Consider the following 9,290-nt stretch of genomic DNA (forward strand, 5'->3'; position numbering starts at 1 on the left):
ATTTAAGAATTTAAAAAATTCCATTCTCTAACCCAAACTTCATGCATCCAGCCTTTTCCCAAAATAAGGGAAAAACCAGAATTGTGTTCTTAGACAATAGGTAGCTTTAAACCACAATATTTGTTAGAGCTCTCTAATTCACATGTACATTCCTGAGTTACTTGATAATGGGTTTTAGTAAACTTATTCTAAATTTGAGCCCCAGAAAGGAAGTCAGCTACTTCCTCTACACTTAGATAACCGAGTCTGTCCTACTTTCTTAGAATACCCCTAGCATTTATCTGTGGGTATATCTTCTTTAATTAAAGATATCATAATAGCGAAGCACAATGCTCCAGAGATGTTACTAATGGCATAACTTTTCATTATTAAAAAAACACTCCACAAAGCCTTTGGGACTGCACTTCCATCTATGATTTTTGCTAATGCATTGGAACAAAGGGCTTCTCTCTTGTGATTTATTCTTCTTTCACAGCTGCTAAACCTCTTTTGATTCCTATTTTATTCATGTATTTCCAGGATGCATTGCTGCCAAATGAAAGAGCATGTCAAAAGGAAGAAACAAGTCTCTGTTTTTCAAAATCACCTGGGGCCTTCATTAAAAATCAGATGACTGTTCCTAGTAAAATATAGAAAACACAAGTGGGATAAGACCCAGTATCACCTTAAAAGCCTGTTTCCCAGGACAGACATATCATCTATAATTTTTTAATTGCTAGCAATTCAGCTGCCACCTGGATATATGAGTGAGGGAGTGCATACTTTACATGATGTGCATACTTTCCATACTTAATATATACTATATTTTAATGTGAATTCAATACTAATATAATATTAAAATAAAGTATATAATTTAATATTTATTTAAAATAAATATATTTTTATTTTATATTTTATTTGATTTATATTTAAACGTATTTCCTAGATCTTTCCCATATTATTTTCTTTCTTTTTTTCATTTTCAGACATGCACATTTAATGCCAAAGTTAATTTGATGTCAGACAGATGTGCATTTGAATTTGAGCTCAATTGTTTCTTAACTGAAGGACATCAGCTGGGTTTTTAATATCTCTAAGCTTTGATTTTCTCATCTGTTAAATGGGAATAGTAGTGACTACAGAATTGTTATAATAATTGTTAGAGAATTGTTATGATTTGTACATGTGGTGTCCCCCAAAAGCTCTTGTGTGAGACAATCCAAGAAGGTTTAGAGGTGAAATGATTGGGTTATCAGAGTCTTAACATGATCAGTGCATTAATCCAGTTGAATGGACTAACTGGGTGGTAACTGTAGGCAGTAGGGTTTGGTTGGAGGAGGTAGATCATTGGGAGTCTTCCTCTGTCCTTGTATTTTGTCCTTGTTGAGTGTAAGTCTTTCTCTCTGCTTCTTGGTGTCATGTCTTGAGTTGTTTTTCTCTGTCATGCCCTTCCTCTGTGATGTTCTGCCTCACCTCTGACAGAGAGCAATGGAGTCAGCAGTCTATAGACTGAGACTATGAAATGGGAAGCCCCAAGGAAAGTTTTCCTCTTCCAATTGTTCTTGTCATGTATTTTGGTCATAGCAGTGAAAACGCTAAAACAGAAAAATACACATTCATTTCATTTTCTTTAATTTCTTAGGAATTAAGTATCCAGAATTATGATACCATCCTAACACTAAGGAGCTCAAGATTTACTAAAAACAAACAAATAAACAAACAGATAAACAATGTTGATTACTACAAAATTAAGGGGTGTACTGGAATACACACATCATGGTTCATCAGACTGTCCACAATTATTTGAACCTAACCTTAAAATTTAAAGTTATATATTATATGTGTATACAATAAATCTCAGAAACTACAGAGAAAGAACCATAAACTATTCCAGTCTAAATACCATGTACATCTCATATAATTTTTCTATTTTTGTGCATATGCTGCAGTTTGGAAATTCCCATTCTATACTTCACTGTATTTCCATTCCAAAGGTTTCCCAAGGGAGTCAGTGTGCATGCTCTACTCTCTCCCTAGAGGTAATTCTTGCCAGATTTGGCTGTGACTCATGGTGGTAGCAGTGTACCATTAAATTTGGTTTCTAAAACTCTAAATGCTACTTTTAACATCTTCTGTGCTGGTAGACCCTTGTCAGAAAAAATAAACATAGAGCAAGGTCACTCTTCATTCTCCTGGCCCTTACCATCCAGGGTGAAGGAGTACTCAGAAGACAGTGAAAACAACATAAAACTTCTTTTTGTACAGTTAAGAAATCTCTTTTACTGACTCCACCAACTTGCGTTCTACACTAATTCAGCCATAAATAGGACTGAGGTTTTCTTTATTCATAGTCTAGAAAAAATATTTTTACATAGTAAATGAATAATATACATACCTGGAAAAGGATACTTTACGTTCTGGAAAGGGAAATAATTTTAATATTTTGGTGCATATTATTTATTTATAAGCACTATTTATATACATAGTTTTTGGACACATTACTTATATCTTGAGTATTTATTACTCTTTTCAGTAGATAGAGTTACTAAAGAAACTTGTATTTGACAATACTTTTTAACAATAGTATCAAAAATCTGAAAAATTGTCATTACGTGAGTACCCTGCAGCAATCAATTTCATGTCTTTATATCTCAGCTTTGTCACCTGTAAACACAGATTATAACTCTTCAATAGCAGGGTGATTCAAAGACTTTACAAAACTGAGAGCCACAGTATAAATGCAAATTAATTTCTCTCATCATTTAGTCTTATTTACTGAGTATAAGCATAATGATTGTTTTTCTTTGAAGCATTATGTAAATTAATCTTTCACAATTTAATATGGTCTTTTTATCAGAATCAGTGATGCTGTTGTTCATTATGACAGCACAGTTCCATATATTTCACTAGCAAGTCTTATTGCCAATAAGTCAATCCCTGTCTGAATCTTCTGTGGTGATCCAGAGGAAGAACCAAAGATGAAATAGAATTATGGCTCAGAATCTTTGATTTCCTATCTTGCGTCCAGTTCAGTGCATCAGCCTGACTTCCATTCAAGTGGGGTGGAGAGAAGGGTGTTGGCCTTGGGCAGAGGTCTCCAGTGGAGCTGGACCTCCTAGTGCTACTTGAGATGCTGCAGGAAGCAGCACAATTAGAGGCAATCATTGCAGACAGAGGGTTAATGTGCTCCTTTCTAGTCTCACTGTTTGGCTTAAGATCTGATATTTGTGAATAGGTATGAATCACACTGGCAAAATCTGAGGTGATGGGCCTGTTGGGGTAGGCCAGGCTCTGCTATCCTGCAGTCAGCCTGGTGCCTTTGCTGTCAAAGCATCATTTCATGGTCACTACATTGAGGTAGTTCTTGTTAAGAAGTAAGTTGCCTACTTGGATCAGGTTGGATTTGGGTATGAGGGAAGATGATCCCCTCTTCCTGGCTTCATTTACTAGGGATATTTGAATCACTAAATTTGGATAGTTTACTTTCTAAAATGTTAATTTTCAAATTATTTTACAGAGATATTTAAGTAACTGACAACTGTTGCTTCAAATGTCCTTCACTCATTAACAACTTTATATCACATCACCTTTTTTATAAATTTTCAAATGCAAAAAAATTATTCCATGTCCCTTCTCTGTGGTGGTTGTAGATGGAGGAGCAGCTACTTTTTTTTTTTTTTTGTATTTTCTTCCTTATGTACTTCCATCTTTGGGTTTTCTTTGACTTCCCATCATCTTATTGATGAAGAGTGCTTCCAGGCCCGGCTATATTTGGATTAGGGAATTTGAAATCCAGGTTCTGATCCTGTGATTTCTTTCTTTAATTTTTTCCATTGTGTTTTACTCAGGCTATTCAACATATTTTCGTTGAAAAATACTGACTGACAGACCAAAGTTTTTGATGTCAAAGAGAATATTGTGTTGTATTTTACATAGCTCAAAAGGACTTTCAAGGCCAGAAGTAGCAAGTAGGAAAAGTCACTGAAGACTCTGACTCCCACATAGATTTGAGTGTCACATTAAGTATCCCAGTTGACAGAGACACATTAAACTCTGTTTTATTTGAAAAGATAATAAGCATATTCAAATTTTCAAGTCCAGTGCCTTCCCCAAATCCATGTACTTAGAGCAGAGGTGTATTACTGTTGCCAAGAGAATAAAGCAAATAACAAATAAAACAATGAGGATGTTGACTCATAAACAAACTTATAAGTATCTTTTCCCAGTGCAAATCATGTATTCAGAAACCCTCATCAATGATATGTATTGATGTGTAGTACTGAGTACAAAAGCATGGACCTGGGCTGAGGATATAGCTCAGTGGGTAGAGTGCTTGCCTTGAATTCACAAGGCCCTAGGATCAATCTCCAGCAACACACACACACACACACACACACACACACACACACACACACACACTGGGACCTGCAGAGTTTCTTTCCTTATCTTCTGCTTACTTTTGTCTTATGCTACCTCCCCAAAACCAGAAAAGGCATTTCAAAAGCTCTTATTTCACTGATAAGTTGAAATAAAATCTCTTGGCATGTATGTTAATTTACATAAGAGCTGCCATTAGGAAGAACTCCAGCCTGGGTGACTTAAATAGCAGAAATGAATATTTATCACTCTTCGGGTAGCTGAAGTCCCCGTCAAGGTTGTTGGTGAGCTTGGAGCTCCCTAAAGCTTCTCTCCTTACCTTGTAGAGGACCGGATGTTTTCTGTGTCTTCATTGTGCTCTTTCCTTTGTATATGTTATATTCTAAGCTCCTTATTTTATTGATTTTGTTAGTGTACTACAATGATCCATAATGTTGACATTTATTATGTCATTTTCACAAATGATCATAACACAATTTGACTGAATTCATTCCCCAGTATTTTTCCTTTTCCTTGCCTGCTGTCTCCTCCTAATCTGTTTGCTCTACTCTACTTATCTCCTTTCTATCACTATTATATATTATTACTTTAATTAGTGTATTTGTTGTGGTAGTTATATTGACATATAGACATATCATAATTTGATTTTATTCCCTAGTATTTCCCCATCACCTCCCTTCCTCCTTCCTTCTCAATTGCCTTCCCCTACTTTATCGGAATTGCACTGCTATAAACATTGATGTGCATTTATCACTAAGGTATGCTTATTTTAGATCTTTTGCATAAATACCAAGAAAGGGATACCTGAGTCATATTGCAGTTCCATTCCTAGTCTTTTGAGGGATCTCCATATTACTTTTCAAAGTGTCTGTATTAATTTGCAGTCCCACTCACAATGTATGAGTGTATCCTTTCCCCACATCTTTGCCAGAAATAGTTATTTATATTCTTGATGACTGCCATTCTAACTGGGGTAAAATGAAATCTCAGTGTAGTTTTAATTTGAATTTATATTATTGCTAAGGATGTTGAATTTTTACTTTATGTAATTGTTGGACATTTACATTTATTCTTTTGAGAGCTGTCTGTTTAGATCATTTGCCTTTATTAATTGAGTTATTAGTTTTTTGATGTTAAGATTTTTGAGTTCTTTACCCATTCTGGTTATTAATCCTCAGTTGAAAGTGTAGCTGACAAAGATTTTCTCCCATTCTGTAGGCTCTTTCTTCGTGCTTTTAATTATTTCCTTTGCTGTGCAGAAGCTTTTTTAATTTAATGCCATCCCACTCATTGATTCTTGGTTTTATTTCTTGTGCTTTGGAAATCCTTTTATGAAAGTCAGTCTCTGCACCAATATGTTGGAGTGTTAACCCCATTTTTTCTTTTAGCAATTTCATTTTTTCTGATATAATTCCTAGATCTTTGATCCACTTTGAGTTGACTTTTGTGAAGGGTGAGTGATAGTGATCAACTTTCATTCTCCTACACATCAACATCCACTTCAACCGGCACCATTTGTTTAAAAACTTATCTTTTCATGATTTTTTTTGCATCTTTGTCAAGGACAGATGATTATATCTATTGTAGGTTTGTCTCTGTGTCTTCTATTCTATTCTATCAAACTTTATGTCTGTTTCAATGCCAATACCATGCTGTTTTATGTTAATATATCTCTGTGGTATAATTTGAGATCAAGTATTGTAATGCCTTTAGCAATACTCTTATTACTTGGTATTGTTTTGACTATTCTGGGTCTTTTATTCTCCCATATAAATTTTAGGACTTTTTTTTTCTAGTTCTGTGTATCATATACTTGGCTTTTTGATGGGGATTCCATTGAATCTGTAGATAACTTTTGGTAATGTGACCATTTTAGCAATATTAATTCTGCCTACCCAAGAACATGGGATGTCTTTCCATCTTCTAAGTTCTTTCAACTTCTTCTTTCAATGTTTTATAATTTTCATCATAGAGATCTTTCATCTCCTTATTAGATTTATTACCAAATGATTTATTATTTTGGGGGGGACTTTTGGGAATGAAAATGTTTTCTTGATTTCTTTCTCAGCAGATCCATTATTAGAATATAGAAAATCCATTAACTTTTTTTATGTTCATCATGTATCCTGCTACTTTGTTGAATTTGTTTATCAATTATAAATGTCTTCTGGTGGAGTTTTTTGGATCTTCTAAGTATAGGACCATGTCATCTGCAATTTGAGAGAATTTGACTTTTTTCTTTTCCTATTTGTATCCCTTTAATTTCCTTTTCTTTCTTTATTGCTCTGGCTAGATATAAGTATAGAGATACAGTCAGTTATTTCTGATCATCAGAAATAATTCCTCATGCATTTATTGTGGAGCAGTGGTTTAAAGTTCTCTATAATCAAATATGTTTGAAAGACATTATTCATCATTTTCAGAGAGCAATAGAACATTCTTTAGAGACTTCATGAGGCCCTGCAGAAATGACTTTAACTTAATGTAACCCAAAGTTTTCCAAACATATTTCCTCTTTAACTTTTTGCTTACACAATACATTTAAAATCAATCAGAAATCTAATGTTACATGCAAAACAAAATGGAAACACTTAAACTAGGAAGTACTGAAACTGAAATTCATTAAGCCAAAAAGGTGATGAAAAAATATTCCCAACATCTCAGGGCTATTCTGAATAAGCTGATTGGTTTCAACATAATTTCTTACCTTTAGCTAAGTTTCATATGACAACATGTTTCACACTATATGTAATTGCTCCAAATTCAAGCATTTTCATTTTCATGAAAATAATGGCTTCATTTTCCTTGTGTGAAAACAATAGATTAAAATTGTTAAAGACCCAACATCTTCCTCTCTACTCCTTCCCATCAAAGTAACATTATGGACCTGGAAATGAATGGTTTTTTATCTCATCCTCTCAGCTTTAATCATGTGCACTGAGTAGTCTGATGCTCACAGGATACTACTGCTGTCTTCAGTTACACAAATGGTCCCTTGAATGATTTTGATCAGGAAAAATTTATTCCATATACAAAACTCAAGGAAGAACATTTCACCTGAGATATCTAAAAACAGACCAAAAATATGACCTACTTACTACTTTTTTCACTGCTGCTAATAAAATTTTGCCATCCCTGAATCAGTGTTTTCTCTTCAACATTGTGGCGATTTTTAAAAAATATTACTGGCATTGATTTTTTTAAATGTAATCCCTTTGAAATTACTTTTAAGTAAAATTATGTACTTTATGGCTAAGTGAGCAGATTACTGAAAAGAATTTTTTTCTCTAGGTCTCTACACTTTTATCTTACAGAAGGAGCATGAATACGTCAGCTTTCTCACAGTCCTGTGGCTGATGGTTGATTAATTTTCTTTAGTGTGTTTCCAATCTTGGCATATGTGGCACTTTACTTTTTGCCAGATAAATTTTTACCTTGATATACTTTCAGATTTAATTCTTATAAATGTGCCTATTTGGGCTTCTGCTTAATATACTTGTACTAAACAGACCAATCTAATATTTTCATAAGTTTTCTATATGTAATACAAGAGACACTATTTGTTTCCTTCATGTAGTAAAGACTGCTAGAAAATTTCAAAAGGGAAATTCCAATATATTTTAAAACTTAAGATATTATAATTGATTAAAAACTTTCTAATATATTATGTCTGTTTTGTCGACTCCTGGGATTAACTGTAAGTTCCTAAAAACTGTAAACTCCTCTATTCTATAACCTAAGAGTTCCAACACAATGCTGGGCATATTGAAATGACTTAAAGAAAGTGACCATAAATGATAAGGTGGGACTGCTTTCTGGAAAAATGCTATCAACATTATAATTTTCCAAATCATTAAATGTATCACTGAATATTAACAGCCAAATGTAAAAGTTAGGACTGACATACTGAAAGTAGATATTAAAAGTTGTTATGGTCCAGGCTAGGGGAGTATACACATGTAGAAGCAGGATAGTAGGCCAGAATTATGTATCCAAATCACAAACATGATTGAAGAAAGTAGCTGTGATCAATGCCACAGTCAGGAGAATCAGATTTACATTTTCTAGCTTTTCCCTTCATCCCAGCCAAACATAAATCCTTTCTTTTCATAACCTTTAGCTAGAAATAGAAATATTACAGTCTTCCTTGTTTTTATGTTGGTGCAGTACCCTTTAATTCAATAACAGTCTTTTTTTTTTCAATGAATCAATTTCAAGTTCCCAAGTGTTTGTAAATGAAGAGAGTGTGTATCATTTCTTTGCCTTGGAAGAGCTGGTTAAATGTTTAAACATGGAAGTTATTTTTTACATAATTTTATTATGCAATTGACTTATTCAACAAGAATTAGAGATTAAAAGTTATGAAACAAGACATTTATAAATTATTTTGCAAATTTTAAAGAACTTTGGTAATATGGGCTTTTGGACTATGTTTTCTCTAATAAGGGAGCTGTCCTACAGGCCAGATGTATGGCTGGCTATTTGTAAGTGTTGAGTGTGACTGAATAGGGGATTCTGTCCCAGAGTCAAATGAACTTACTTGACATTCATGCACTGACCTGCCCTGAGTGGTATGAGATATTGCAGTTATAAAATGGCACCAGATTTGCTGAGATTAGGCAGAAAAATTGGTAAGAATTTAACTATTATCCAGTGATGCAACCCTTTTAAAACATTAAGTAGAGATCTAAGGCTATGAAGATAGCAATAAAAAGTCCATTTGAATAATAGGTAAATAAAACCTTGAAATAAACAGCAGTAAAAAGGAGAAACTTAGAACAATAAAAAATTAGTAGATGTGCTGAGTAAAACACCTTTTGAACTGAATAGAGCTATTTTTGAAAAAGCATCAAGTCAAGTATTTGCACAAGGCTCATAAGAACTGAAATGCATGGTTTAAAATCTTCAGGAAAAAAGATGCTACCGAATTCTTT

Source organism: Marmota flaviventris, chromosome 6 (genome assembly GCF_047511675.1).
Source record: "Marmota flaviventris isolate mMarFla1 chromosome 6, mMarFla1.hap1, whole genome shotgun sequence".
NCBI lineage: Eukaryota > Metazoa > Chordata > Mammalia > Rodentia > Sciuridae > Marmota > Marmota flaviventris.